This window comes from Vulpes vulpes, chromosome 5, assembly GCF_048418805.1.
Source record: "Vulpes vulpes isolate BD-2025 chromosome 5, VulVul3, whole genome shotgun sequence".
Classification (NCBI taxonomy): domain Eukaryota; kingdom Metazoa; phylum Chordata; class Mammalia; order Carnivora; family Canidae; genus Vulpes; species Vulpes vulpes.
Window position 1 is genome coordinate 14265297 of NC_132784.1, and position 16078 is coordinate 14281374.

General features: G+C 35.0%; 1 protein-coding gene across 2 annotated transcripts in view; it reads right to left on the minus strand.

Moving 5' to 3' along the window:
* Positions 1–16078, minus strand: part of DPP10 (dipeptidyl peptidase like 10) — a 1540096-nt gene that overhangs the window by 743701 nt on the left and 780317 nt on the right. The gene's annotated exons all lie outside the window — the stretch shown is intronic.

The following is a 16078-nucleotide window of genomic DNA, read 5'->3' on the forward strand; positions in this document are numbered from 1 at the left end:
CCTACAAGTTTCAGAGGCCATTTGCACAGACATTGAAGCACTGGTTGCAGGCCTTTGCAGAAGTAGAATTAATAAGTTAATGGATTTGAGCATCTACATTTTTGAGAAATACAGACAAATTGCTTTCTGAAATGGTTGGGCCAATTTATTCTCCTATCAATAGTGTATGACAGTGCCTGTCTTCCTTATACTCTCTGAAACACTACATATCATTCTTTACATTTTGTCAATCTCAATGGTCAAATTTTGCTGTGTTATCATTGTTAGGACTTGAACTAAATTGAGACTAGGATTGGATTTAGGCTATTTGTATTTCTATATTAGGGAAATTCCTAATTATATTCTTTATTTATCTTTCCATAGCATCCTTTTGTTCTTTCCAAATTCTAGGAACCCTTTATAAAGTATAGCTTTTCTCTTTTGTATTTCATATAGGTTATAAGTAATTTTCCAAATTTGTCACTTGTCCCTGAAATTTGTTTATGGAACTTTGGCATCTGTAGAGTAATGATTCTTAACCATATTATTCAATGTCAGTGTCATGTAAGAGTGATATTTAAAATGTATTATGAGGGGCACCTTGGTGGCTCAGTTGGTTAAGCATCTGCCTTAGGCTCAGGTCATGATCCCCAGCTCCATCCCAGGATAGAGCTCTATGTTGGGGTCTCTGCTCAGTGGGAAGTCTGCTTGTCCCTCTGCTGCTCCCCCCACTTGTGCTGTCTTGCATACACTCTCTCTCCAATAAATAAAATCTTAAAAAATAAAATGTATTATGAGTCATTTATACATATTACTGGAAAGCATAAAATGTGTGACTATATTAACTTTTATAAGATAAATAATATCAGATTCATAGTTATCTATACAGTATTACCTTTTCTACTTGCTCCTATGTTTTTCTAGATACTGGGGATAAAGCAATAGAGCAGACACACAGAAACATACTGCATTCACATCACTGCTCTCAGAGAGGGGCAGTCTGACTGAGGAATCAAGAAAAATGATAGAAGGTAAGGGAATAAAGTCACTTAAAAACAACAACAACAAAAGCTCCAAATCAACAAAAGACTAAATGAAATTATCTTCATTGTTGATTAATGGAGATTTAGCACACACACACATTGTTAGGTTATGTATTAATAATTAGAAAAGACTACGAAAACTGGCAAAATTTTCTGAGGAAGAAATCAATTGACATTTGTGCCAGAAGGCAGAAAATTATTGTTTGATTGGGTCTACCTATACTATAAAAGAAATTTATCTAAACACATAGTTTATATAATTAAAATCAGTATTTTATAAGTTTTAAATAATTTTTCTCTAATTTTCTAATGTATTTACCAATGTAGCTAATTAATTTTTATTTACCATTTATTCTTGTAAAAAAATTTTTTTTAAAAATTTACTTATGACAGTCACACACACACAGAGAGAGGCAGAGACATAGGCAGAGGGAGAAGCAGGCTCCATGCACCGGGAGCCGACGTGGGATTCGTTTTTTTTTTTTTTTTCCCCCGACGTGGTATTCGATCCCGGGTCTCTAGGATCGCGCCCTGGGCCAAAGGCAGGCGCTAAACCGCTGCGCCACCCAGGGATCCCTTTACCATTTTTTCTTGAAAGTAGTTTGTGTAGACATGCTGCAAAAATTTTAAATGTGCCCTATATAAATCTCCCCTCTGACTCTTTTCAGGGCTAAGTATATCTTTTGTAGTTAAAAGTTTTTAAACTATAAGATTATATATCCATAATATTTACACATTATTAAGTATACTGATGTTCAGTAATTACCACCCAATATCAAGTAGCTTCACTCAACTAGTGATAGGAATCCAAGATAATTAAGTACAAATCCATAGGTAGAACCTAATCCCAAATCCGTTGGGAAAGTCTACTAAATAATAAACTCAAGTAATAATAAACATGATGGGGGAAAATATAAATAATATAAGTGATAAGGAACACAAAACTGGTGGAGAGAACTGATGGGATCTGTCATATACTTAAAGATAAAAAATTATAAATGAAACATTCAAAATAGGTGTCTTGATTATCTTGGTTCTCTTTTCCCATGTGCATTGTTAACATTTTAATAAAGTCAGATAAATTCCCCATTTTAAATATTAGAGCTAGTATGAATCTCTCTGCAAAACACTATTGAAAAATATCTCCAAAATCCAACTGATTTATGAAAAATAATTCGTTAGACTAATAAAACTACATGATGAGATTATTTTAATGGAAGAAAATGCTGCCAATTTTATTTATCTAGGAAACACAGGGTTGTGTTTTTCTCTGTGTATGAACATGACAAAGTGTCTTAGTTGTGTGAGATGAACCATAGTGAATTATATGGTCCAGCAACATGAAATGTCAACAGTGTATTAGGAGTAGATGTAAGGGAGGAAGTAATTACAATCCCTATCTTGTTGATCATGATGGCAGGTATGTATGAAATAAAAGATTCCTCATCTTCAAAAGATTTGCCTTTACTGATTTATTGATAAAATATCTAGCAATGCCATGTAGAAATCATTTGAATATATATCTATATTAAAATATTACTATTACTTTCTGTTTGGAAATAAACCTAATTCTTATTTTAAAAGGTCTTTGAATCCCAAGCCAGGATTTGGAAGATTGTAACTCTATGACCACAGGGAGCTACGTAAAAATTGAAAGGGATGGGACAGTCAAGGTAGTTATTTTCTGTGAGGAAAGAACAAAGAATAGTGTTTTGTCTTTTATTGGAGTTTATGTTCTGATATTTTTGGGAATCTCTCTATTGTTAAATACCACTATTTTTCATGAACTGATACTTTTCCTCTGACAATTTTATGAATGGTGTGTTCTTAATCTGTAAAGAAAGCTTGGTTACCTAGAGCTGCTTTTCAAAGTGTGGTACCCTGGACAGAGAGCATTATCATCACTGGCCATATCCCTGATGTACCGAATGAATGAAAATCACTTTTGTTGGAGCTCAGCAATCCATGCAAAGGGATTTGTCATGCATGTGAAGTGTGAAAACTACCAGCTCATCTCTCCAATATGGTAGCAGATAGCCACATGGGCTATTCAGTTTTGTATTCAGATTAACTAAAATAAAAAGAACAACTCAGTTCCTCAATTACACTAGTCACATTTCATGTGGTTAATAACCACATTTGGCTAGTGACTACCATACTGGAGAGTAAAGATAACTGTCAAAAAGAAAACCACAGGCTCAGAATGGTGTCATTCTGGCCAAGTCAACACATAGGCTGAATACCTAACCTAAATGCAGTTTCGACCTCTTCCAGAATAAGTCCTAACCTTCTTTCAGGAATTTGCTAATCAACACCAAAAAGGTAATCTGTCATAAGGACTCTCTCCATCTCCCAAAGGAAGATGAGGTAATCCTTCTAATAAGACCCCCTGCTTTGGCACCAAAGGTAATGAGGTAAGGTTACCTTGCTTGGAACAATCTTTTCTTTTGCTAATAACTTTCTTATCCCACACTCTTTCCTATAAAAACCTTCCATTTTGTACAATTACTTTAGGCTCCCCTCTACTTGCTATATAAGATGCTGACTGATTCATGAATCACTTAATAAAGCTAATTAGATCCTGGAATTTACTCAGTTGAATTTCTGTTTGTGAACAATGCAAAATATTTCCATGACCATAGAGATTTCTATTGGTTAACATTACCTAGGTCATGTCAATGATCCAAACCACTGCTGAATTCATTATGCTATCTTCAATTACTCCAAAACTTCTAAGACCCTTATTCTTTTTACTTTCTTCTGTTTATTTCACTTTTGTCATGATCAGATTACTTTAGAAACAAGAGAATTGGGGGTTAAAGTGTCAAAGGGAAGCAGTATTGAAAAATCTCTCTCTTACAAATTTGCAAAAACCATAGAACCTGTCAAAATTAATTGCCAAGATTCACCAGCAGCAAATAATCATAAACACTTTAAAGTGGCTGCCAAGAAGAAAAAGGAAGAATCTAGAACTGAGTACAGCACTACTGGGAAAAGAGAGGGAGTTATTTAAGTACTCTCAACTTTAATGATATTTTCCAGTTTGGAAAGAGAATTAAGAAATTAAGAATGCAAGTTGTTAAGCAGGAACAATTTTAAGAATGGCAACAGCTATTAGGACTGGAAAATTTTCCATATAAATAAAGGGCTTTGGCCAAGATAGGAAAAGCCTAAAGGGATTCCTATCTTGGGGGAGCATGAGGGAATAAGGGTTGCCTACCTAACTAGGAGAGTTGACTCTAGTACAAAACTTTTAATATCATTTCAAAGAACAGAACAGAGCTCTATGCTCCAGCAAGAATTGGTCTCAGCTTCATCCAAGATCTCCCCATTCATTCCCTTGTCTTCATGACCTCTGATACAGAAAAATAGTTTAAACTTGATATCTACCATTTAAATTATAGTTTCAAGGGAAAAACAAAGGTGCTGGATAAGATGACTAAAGTGTGAAGAAGAATTCATTCATATGAGTGAAAAAGTAAATAGAAGGTAGGGACAGAGCTGCCCAATTCAAAGATAAACAAGATTTTGACAATTGCTTGATAGTTATGCAAACATATTTAAGCAGGGATGAGGTGTGTGCTGAGGGGAACAGAACAAACAAAAGACATAAAACAAAGAAACAGAGACTGCTGCATAAGATAAAAACAGTATAAATATGAATTCAACAAAAAAGGAAAAATGCTGTGATAATAACAGCAGAATAAAAATGATCAAAACAAGTTGCCTATTAAAATAACTCCAGTACAGAGCTTATAAATGAACGGAAGCCATTTTAAACGAAGTGGGCCCTTGAATATCAAATTATTGGCATGGAGGGAAATAATCAGAGTAAATGCAAAGGAAGAGACAGAGAAATCAAAACAATAGAAAATGATGGATATGGAAAGGGGACAAAGAAATTTGAACATAAAGATTATTGTTGTTCTTGAAGTAGAAATCCAACAAATAGAATTGAAAATAGTACTGAGGAAAGCAATACAACAAAACATTTCCTGAAATAGGGGAGCATTGAGTCTGCATACTAAGTAGGTACACTAAATAAAATATCAGGAAAATTTACCACTGAACAACTAGTATGTACATATATATTCTAGTACATTTTTTTGTTGAACTTCAAAGCTAAAGAAAACATTTTACTATTCTATAAGCAGAAAAGAAGAAGCACTTGTAAGGAAGAAAAAAATAGTCTGTTTCCAATCTTCTCCACTGAAATATTCTTTACTAAAAGACAATGTAAAACTACTTACAAAATTCAGAATGGAAAGTATAATTCAATAATTCCGTTATTTCCTACTGTATTGTCATTGGAGAAAAAAGCAATAGGGAATATTCAAATTCTGTTTCTTTTCAGGAAATATTACACTTATGTTCTTGAAAAAAATAAACTGTTCAATGGTGAAATTCAACAAAGAGATAAATTACACAAAAATGGAGACTCCAAGGTAGAAAAGCTAAAGGTAAGCTTTGCATCTATTTAAATATAACGCTTAGACAATATGGTAAGTAAATTACAGACACAGAATGCCATATAAATGCTGAATAAAGTGACAGAATCTGGAAGAAACTTAAAAGAAAGAAATAGGAAGAGAAAAAATGCTAATCATCGTGTCTTTCACAGTAAAGAATCAACTGACTATAAAAATGAAATGCAAAGTTTAAATTAATCACATTTTAATAATTTTCATATTTCAAAAAATTTCTGAGCAAGTTTTTTAGGGTTCTTGTAATAAAAAACATTTATGTAAAGCTCAGCAATTTTTAAAAATTGGTCTTCAAATTATTTTATTTCCATTAAAATCAAGTCAAATTTACTTGGTTTCCTTTAAATTTATTTTAATTTTCTAATTTAAAATAGAAAGTATTAAAAAAAAATAAAATAAAATAAAATAAAATAAAATAAAATAAAATAGAAAGTATTCTCATGTAAATCAATTGACCATTGAATTTAAAAATAATAAGTTAAAATGGAAATTAAAACATATTTTAACATTTTTATGTTAACCAGAAGACATTCTCACTAGTCACTGTTCACTAGTTGATGTAAAATAAACATTTCTTCTTTGTGCATATATATACCAATTGAAGTACAAAATTTTTCCTTTCAAAATAATCATATCTCTTTGTAGAAACCATATTTTCTACAACTTTCAATTTCATTTTTTAAAGATAAGCAACACATTAACATTAAAAATGTTTGCAAAATAGTCTGAATGCAAATCTTTCTAGATTTTTTTTTCTTAAATCTCATCGGAATGGTTTACAGTTGTCTCTCCCACACTAATTCCACAAAAATTTCTGACAACTTAATTGTAACATGTCTTTCAAAAATATTCCATTTAATTTTCATAGATATAATTCTTATATTTTCAACTTCATGTTCCATCAGTTTATATAATATTTCATTAAAAAATGAAAATAACAGCTATAACCTAGATAAGCAGGTTTGGGAGTAAACTTTTCTTTCTTTCTTTTTCTTTCTTTCTTTCTTTCTTTCTTTCTTTCTTTCTTTCTTTCTTTCTTCTTTCTTTCTTCTTTCTTTCTTTCTTCTTTATTTTTTAATTTTTTTTGGGGGGGAGTAAACTTTTCTGACTTAACAGGCAGCTCAACTGGTAGGAATATAAGTTCGTGGTTGTACTAGAGAGGTACCTGCCAACCATGAACATCTATTGCCCCATAGGCTGTCACTTAAATGGATGTCAATGCAGACAGGCCACTGCACTTTTTATAAAACAGAGTATGTAAAGTATGACCTCATCCTTATAAATTAATTATGCTCCTCTAACCACAGTGAATATTAAATGTGAACATGTGATTTAGACAATTCAATCAGGTTAAATCATAGAACTCTTCCTTAATTAGATTTTTAAAAAGATTTAATTTATTTATTCATGAGAGACACAGAGAGAGAGAGAGAGGCAGAGACACAGGCAGAGGGAGAAGCAGGCTCCATGCAGGGAGCCCAATGCGGGACTCAATCCTGGATTCCGGAATCACGCCCTGAGCCACCCAGGCGTCCCATTCTTCCTTAATTAGAATACTAGACAGGAACACTTTTTTTCCTCAGCCTTTAGATATATGCAAAGAAACATCTAGTTGCTAATAGAAATCATCTTTCAGACATTAGGAAGATCAATATAAGACAAAATTGGCACTATGGCAGAGGGGAAATGTGGTCAAACTTTAATTTAACGGATTCAATGAATCCATCAATCCTGTGGCCCTGCATGCCTCTAGATTCCTGTTAAGTCTTTTGTGCATATGCAAATGGATTGAGTAGGATACCTAAAGCACCCTTACTGAGATATTCATTCATTAGTCCAGAACATCAATCCTTCATACTACATAAAATACAATAATCAAATTTGTGCTTGAGTATAATTTCAAAATACTTGGGCCATGGATCTTCCAACCTTGTGAGTCTTCAAAACTGAACATTAAATCTGTGAAATTCAGAGGACTAATCAGAAGTTTCCCTAATTTCGGATTAAGTCAGTCAAATTGGTTTTGAACATAGACCTAACCATTTCTATGTAAATTAATATTTGTTCAGAAAATGAATTAGAGCAAGTTCAAAGCTGATGCTTCTCCAGGACAATAGCAAAATGTGAAGCCCAAGGAGTGATCCCCAACTAGGAATATTTGCGATTACCAACTAAATCAATCACATTCTATGTGAGATTTTTAACAAAACAGTGAATAAACTGTGAAGAACCAACTTATTCATAGTAGCCTAACTTGGTTTTTAAGTGTTCCTATGACAAATGATATCAGTGAATTCAGGTTTGCTGGCTTGATTTTCACAGTGGTTATGATTAAACCAGAGAATTCTCCTCAGCCATTTTACTACTGCAAATTACTATATGAAGTTAAACTGGACTGTCTCAATCTAAAGATTAGACATAAAAATAATAGAGAAAAACAACTATTTTTGAAGGCTGGTTTTCCTCTTTAATAATGAGAGATTAAACATCTAAATAAGTTGTGCCTTAGGGAAAATAGGAAGTAGTCTTAAATTTTTATTCACTCCTCCTTACCTCTTTTTTCTCTGTGTTTTGCATAAAACTTGATGGCCTCTTCCTCTCCACTTCTTTAGTTCTACTTGCCCTCTCCAACTTTTATTTTTTAGTCACAATATAGCTAGTATAATTTTGTTTATTCACAGAAAATTAAATGAAGGTTGGCATTCATTTATATCTCTGTGTGTATCAATTTTAATGCATTGCTTCTTCCAGTGGTGTTTTTACATCTAAAGCCATAGCTCTAATAATAGAGGGAAAGCCTTATTTCTTCTAAACCAGATTCAAAATATAAGTGAGTAGGTTGTAGTGGTTTTAAGAGGGCATGAAAACCCTTTCCCAAGGGACTATTAATGGTGCCATGTGATTATAATCTAGTTTATCTTTTTGCCAAACAATAAGTAAATGGGTAGGTAAGCTAGCAAATTAATATATGGCTGTAAAAATGCAGTTTCTTAAAGTGGTTAGCATGCCATAAATTATGGTATCCAAATGTGACATCAAAATCTGAATAAGTTTCCTTATCTTTCAAATTGAATGTCAACTTTGTGAAATTGCTGTGAGCTCTAAATGTGTTAACATAACTAAAACATTGGGTACAGTGTTTCTGACACACAAGAGGTACTCAAATTCCACTCTTATTCAAATAGAATATATATTGAGCCACAAAATCTGGGTTATTCTTACAAAATGCATGTTATAAAATACAATTGTCTAACTTATCTTGTTGGGCTATTATATGCTAATAATCTCCTAAACAAATTCTTCCTTTTGCTGTCCTTCAACTTTCTAGTCTGAGTTAAATGCACATCCAACATGCTAGTTTAATAGCCTGTGTTTAACTCAGCCATCTATCACATGTCTGTCTACTCCATTAAGTTTTGAATCCCTTGAAGGCTGGGATCCAGTTACTAGAGATCAATAACCTTGGGATAGGATGAAAGAATAAACAAATTGAACCAATTTATTGCTAAATCTTAATTTAATTTGGTGTGAAGTAAACAAAGCTGCATTAATAGATTGCTACCAAGAAAGAAATAGTTGCTAATATGTACAGTTAAGAGAAAAAACTCTGAATATGAGGGTTTCTGGTTAGCTGCCATCGTTTTGTTTTTATGTTTTTAAAGATTTTATTTGTTTGGGAGAGAATGAAAGAGATGAAGAGAGAGGCAGTGAATGGGTGGGAGGAGGGGCAGAGAGAGAAGAAGCAGCAGACTTTGCCCCACTGCTAAGCAGGGACCTCCATCCCAGGACCCCAAGATCATGACCTGAGCCGAAGGCAAATACTAAATCAACTAAGCCACCCAGGTGCCCCCAAATGCTATGGTTTTAATAAAAATTCAGATGCCTGGATTTTATTCCATCCTGAGAAAATCTGATGATGATAGTTCCAGGTATTAGGATATTATACACTGTCTGGCCTGCCTATGATGGGTCCCTATTGCCAGTTTCTCTTCAGTGTGCCAAGACAACATTGAACTTCATCAAATGCATATAGGAGTTTTAATTTTAGTTTTAGTTTTATATTTAGACTACCAATATAGGAAACAGTGTTCACCATTATGGGGGGGGCGGGTGGTGCTTTTAAAATATGATTGAGCTACATAGAGTCTGAGTTGCTGACATAATGCTTTCATCAGTAAACCTCTATAGTTCAAAATCTCTAAAAAAAAGTTTTCATAATTGCCTCTGTGATACTGTGATGTAATAAAAAATATATTTGATCTTTGTCCCTATTCCTAGCCCAGAGATCCCTTGTAATTTACTGAGTAATAAGAGTGAGAGGAGTATCTTTTGTTATTCATAAGAAGTCTCTCTCAGTCATATCTGAGCTTATACTGACTCTTGGTGGGAGCTGAATACCAGAGGAAACAACTGTAATTGAGGAGTTGAAACTTTTAGTCCCACCCCCAAATCTAGGTAGGGAAGAGAGGCTAGAGGTTAATTATCAATGGCCAATGGCTCAATCAACCAAGCCCACATAATGAAACCTCCATAAAACCCTCAAACAAAAGAGTTTGGAGAACTTCTGGGTTGGTGAACAGATCCACATGTTCCCAAAGGGCCATGTGCCCTAAACTCTTACACATGAGAGACTTCCAGACCTCATCCTATATACTTCTTCATCTGCCTGTCCATTTTATCCTTTAAGTATCCTATATAATAAACCAACAATAATGAGTTAAAGTCTCTCCCTGATCTCTATGAGTCATTGTAGCAAATAATGGAATCTCAGGAGGGAGTCATGGAAACCTTGAGTTTGTAGTCAAGTTGGACAGAAGTATGGATAACTTGAGGACTCTGTACTTGCAATTAGGAATCTGAAGTGGGAGACAGTCCTGTGGTACTGAGTCCTTTCCTTTGGGGTCTGGCTAATTCTGGGTAGTTGGTGTCAGAATTGCTTAGGTGAGGGAAATCCCACACGCTTGATGACAGAAGTACTGTGAGAGTAGAGTTCTTTTTATTCTTTTTATTCATTCTTCTTAGTCTCGCCAACTTCACCTTCATCTAAACCATATCTAGATTCCTAAGGCCAGACTTATTACCCCATTTTAACTTTCCCCTCATTTCATCATGAGGCTATAAGTAAGCCTACTGACATCATGTTGGAAGTTGATGTATGTCCAGGCTAAATTTGGCTGTAATCTGCCTTAATCCCTGCCCATATTTCTACTTTTGCTCTCTTATTGTCTAAATCATTTGCCAAGCAGAGCCTGGACATTCAACCATACTTGAGGAGAAGTCAAGGGTAGGAGAAAATTGACTTTGGCTATAGAGAGTAGTTTCTAGTGATGTTAATTAAGGCAAACAATACTAGCTTCTATAAAAGTAAATCCTGAAATCTGAGTGGTGAAAAACAATTCAAGTTTCTCAATCACATTGTAATTCAATGAGGATTGGAGGGTGGTGGGTGTTATCTGTTCCATGGAACCTCTTCAGAATCAGGTCTTCAGAATCCTGAACCATCAGCCAGATGACAGGAAAAGAGTGTTAGAGATGCTATTTGGGCCTTCCCTGAAAAGAGGCACATATCATTTCCATTCATATTGCATTGACCAGAATTACATAGGATGCTGGAAAATGCAGTCAATCTTGTGCCCCAGAAGAGAGAGGACACACATTATCAGCACTGATATAATCTGCCACAGGCAATATCTCAAAAATTCAAGCAGATGATCCTCACGAGTGTCAATCTCAGGGGTATGTAACTTTGTAAAACTGTCCTGCACAGGTTCATTTAATTTAGTGTGTATATCATGGTTGTAATCTCTGTATAACAGAGAAAAACCAAAATTCAAATAATGTATTTATTTTGTAAAAACATTATGAAAGGAAGCTATGTGAATTCCTTTGTAAAATTACTGAACTTCTTCCAAAACAGGTAGTTGCCCCCAAATTTACAGATCCCTTTAAAACAAGGGTATTACACAGTTGGATTTAAGAAGTAACACATTTACTGTAATAATTCAAGGCTAATATGAGTCTGTATTACTATTTGAAAAGTATATTACATGAGCCAAAAGTATTGAAACTAAACCTAAAATCTTTGGTGGTTTACCCGTCAGAGGATTTTATTAATTCACCAACATTAAATGAAAAAAAAATTTACTTAAGCTATGCTATTGGATATAGACATTTCAAAATTAAACATTTTGCCATTTTGTATCTCCTATGTCCAAGAATATCTTACCATTTGTTCAAATGTGTCACTTGGCCCAGCTGTTCGAGATTAACAATAAAGTGTTTGTTTCGTATGGCCCCACGAAATGAACGGCATAACAAATCTGAATGGGCCTGGTTGGCTCAGTTGTCCAGAATGTGAAATTTATGAGGCCATTATCATGGCCTCAATCATTGTTCAAATTGGAAAACTCTGCTATACAATGACAAGACTAGTTGTATTGCCCTGACAAAGGAATAGGCAAATATTTCTAGGAACCACAAGAGAACTCTTGGGGAAAGAATATGAATACTTGGAACAAATTCCATGTAGTTCAAGAAAAATAATTCACTCAAATCACATAGGCTTATTGAAAAATTAGTAAATGTTGGTTTTAACATATGAAGAATGAAAGTATTATGAATATTTTATTATTTAATACGGTCATAAATGGCCTGGTACAAAGAAATATACCTATAAACAGATTGTTCATTATTTCTGGCTGTGCATAACACATAATAAATTGTTGTGAATCAGATGTGGACATGGCATAGCATCTGAATTCAGAAACCATTTCACTTTGGAATAACACATTCAGTCACTCATCCTTTAAGAATATATCGTGAATGCCTAATAACTGTTTTAGATGTTGAACTACAAAGATAGAAGAAAAACATCCTTACCATCAAGGACCTTTCTTTCTAGAGGAGAGTAATAATTGTAAAACAATAATAAGATTATGAGATGCATATTGAAACAGAAGTCTATATATAGACAGTCCAATGGAAACAGAGGAGGAAAGTCATCCAAGCTGACATAGGGGAACCAGGAAAGGTCTCAGCTAACATGTGAAGACTGAATCATATTTGCTCCTGTCTGTTTAGAAAGACTGGGAAGCCCATTCAAGGCAAACAATAGCAGAGGTAAAGGCATGAAGACTGGATAAACAAAAGCTTGATCATAAGACGGGTTAAGGAAATAGACTAAGTAAAGAATTTTTGATGTTATGCTTTAGGTAAAGAGGACCCAGTGAAAAATTTTGAGAGGCAATGTGATATAATGAGGTTTGCTTATTTGGAAAATCCCTGGATAGTGGTTCAGGAGTGGGTCACGGCAAGGGCAGTAATTTTGACATGCTTTGTGCATAAAGAATCATGTGAGCCCCACTTTTAGAGGTTCTTATCCAGTGTGCCTGAGTTGAGGCCCAAGAATTTGCATTTCTAATAAGCTCCCAAGTGATGTTCATGCTGCTGGTCTGTGAACCATACTTTGATTAGTACTGGATTCGAGGCAAGGAAATGTCCCTGGAATAATGATTATGATAACCTGAAACAAAGCAGTGTCTATATGAATAAAAAGAAGCTGAAGACACTGTAGCAGATGGAATAACTAAGACCAATGGATCTTAGGACCAATATGAAGCTTTGAAAACAGAGAGAGAATCCTTTTACTTCACTGCAATGTACAAACTCTCAGCTTTCACTGTCCTTCCTTTATACCCCCCATTCCCTCCTTTTCACATTTTCCTTCTTACTTTGTTTGCTTAAGTGATGAGTCATACCCACTCCTTTGCTTATTGTCTCACTGCTTTGTTCCCAGCTCTACATTCCATTACACTTATTTTGATATATAAGACACATGGTTGGTGCACCTGGGTGGCTCATAGTTGAGCATCTGCTTTTGGCTCAGGGCGTGATCCTGGGGTTCTGGGATCGAGTTCCACTTCAGGTTCCTCCGGGGAAGCCTGCTTCTCCTTCTGCCTATGTCTCTGCCTCTCTCTCTGTGTCGCTCATGAATAAGTAAATAAGAATCTTTTTTTAAAAAAAGGAACACCTGGTTAAATCCAGACCCCTGATTACACTTTATCTGCATTTTATAGCTGGAGATAGATAATTTGAAAAAAATCACAAGCCAGTGATGACTGAGACACTTTTATTTCCCAGGGCTGACTTCCTCTGGGCCCACAGTATAGTCTGGCAATCTGCCAGATTCTTCTAGTCCTTTCTTTTCTTCACTCTTCACCATCTACTATGTCCTTAGACATTCAGTACTAGCCTTATTCTCAGCTTCATATTCCACGGAGAACCTACAATCAATCAGCAAAGAGCCTCTGCAGGCTCTCCCACCACATCCATCCTAAGTACACCTGTGCTATACCTGTGCTGGCTTTCCTGCATCCATGGAATGTAGCAAAAACATTGCCACCTATGAATGAGGATGTAGGCCTTCACTAGATGTAAAATCTGCGGGTGCTTTGATCATGGACTTACCAGTCTCCACAACTATGAGAAATGAGTTTCTTTTATTTTTTTTTATTTTTTATTTTTTTTTTAATTTCTTTTATTTATAAGCCACCCAGTCTATGGTATTTTGTTACAGGGGCCCATAGAGACTAAGACAAAGGACTAGCTTCCCCTCTGAAAAACCCTGCCCGAGTTCAGCTCTGCTAGGTCTCTGTTTTACACCGTCCACTTCTCATTTGGCTATCCAGCTCTTTTGGGTCCTTAGGATTTGATCTCCAGCCAGCTCCTTGCAACCAAGACTGTCAGGTGAAATCATCTCTTCACTGCTTTCTTGGAAGACTCAGGTCATTCCTGTGGGCTCTGAAGCTCAGCCCACATGCTGAGGCAGCCAGGTGAGAGCTGAGGACAGCACTTTCTCTGAATTCTTTTGCTTTTTGCTGCACCAAGAGCTTTAATAACTGTATTTACATTGGCACAGAGTATCAGCCTGCTTATGGAGAAAAGGGAATCCATAATGTGGTGTTTTAGTGCCACATATAAATTTTTTTAAGATTTTGTTTATTTATTCATGAGAGACATAGAGAGAGAGAGAGAGAGAGAGAGAGAGAGAGGCAGAGACACAGGCAGAGGGAGAGACAGAGGAGCAGGCTCCATGCAGGGAGCCCGATGTGGGACTCGATCCCTGGTCTCCAGGACCATGCCCCGGGCCGAAGGCAGGCGCTAAACCACTGAGCCATCCAGAGATCCCCCACATATAAATTTTATATCTCTGGTTGTATGTGTGTTACAAACTCCCCCCTTCCCACACACACACACACTTCTTGTGTATTCAATCTAAAAATTGGATCTGAAAAAAAATAAAAATAAAAATAAAAATTGGATCTGTGGTTTTTAACTTTTTCCTTAGGCATTTTTCTCAAAACAAATTATCACTCTTATTTTTGTTTTTGAAAAGATGATAAATCTGGATTCCCTCAATGGTCTCAAAGTTGCAATTTTAAATACTATTTACTAAAATAGTTTGCATATTACTCATACATTGAAAAATTCTGATCTGATATTTTAAAGTTACTAATATAAGACTTCCTTTTCTTAACAGATGTTTCAGGAGTCTAAGGAGTATTTTAACTTCGATTTATATATTGTTTACAAAAATGTTATTTTACTATTAAAAAAAATTAAGAAACAAATTATGCCCATGCTTTTTTAAAAGGAAACAAACAAACAAACAAATAAATAAAATTAGTATTTTTAGTTGTCAGAATGAGGCACTGTTTTAATATGTTTAATACAAAGCATCTACATTAATCTTCACAACTATCTATTATTAACATGATTTTACAGATTAAGGAAATAAGCACAGGGTGGTTATACAACTCCATGCAAATCCTATAGTTAGTGAAGTTATGACTTGGGCCTAATTTTTCTGTTCTTGGTCCTGTATGCCTGAACATGTGGCTAGGCTGCACTACATTTTCTAGACTTTTCTTTCCTATGTGTTTTCAGTTATAAAGGGCCACTAGAGATTCTCATGGGAGATTTGGAGGGCAAAAATGAGGGAGCAGCTCACATATGTTGTCACTGACCTGCTACCCCCTCGTTGCTGTGAAGCTACAGTTGTGCCTGCAACTACTTTACTGACCCCCTGAATCCTTCCGCTTTCCTGACTCCTGGACCAGGTGGGTGTTTAGGTTGTCATAAGGGACTCTGGCCTCTGCAGATATATATACATAGAGATTTTAAATAAGGACTTTATGTATAGAGATTCCATATATAGGTTCCAAATATAGATTCTACATATACAAATTCAATATATAGAGATCCATATATATCCATATATATCATCCACATATAGAGTATATATATATCTAGAATATATAATATTAATGTATATCCATATGCATGCACACACACACACACAAAATCTCCTAGTGGTCCTATTTCTCTGAACACTGAATGATCCAACATTGAATTATAAACCTGATTTTGCTGGGATAATAAATGCCATATGGGTCTTTATTCATTTTTTAAAGTTAAATTCTTCCTAAAGAGACGTCTGTTTCTTTAGCCCTTTCTGTCACAGGAAAAATGAATGAATGAATGAATGAATGAATCTATGAAAATCTTTGACAC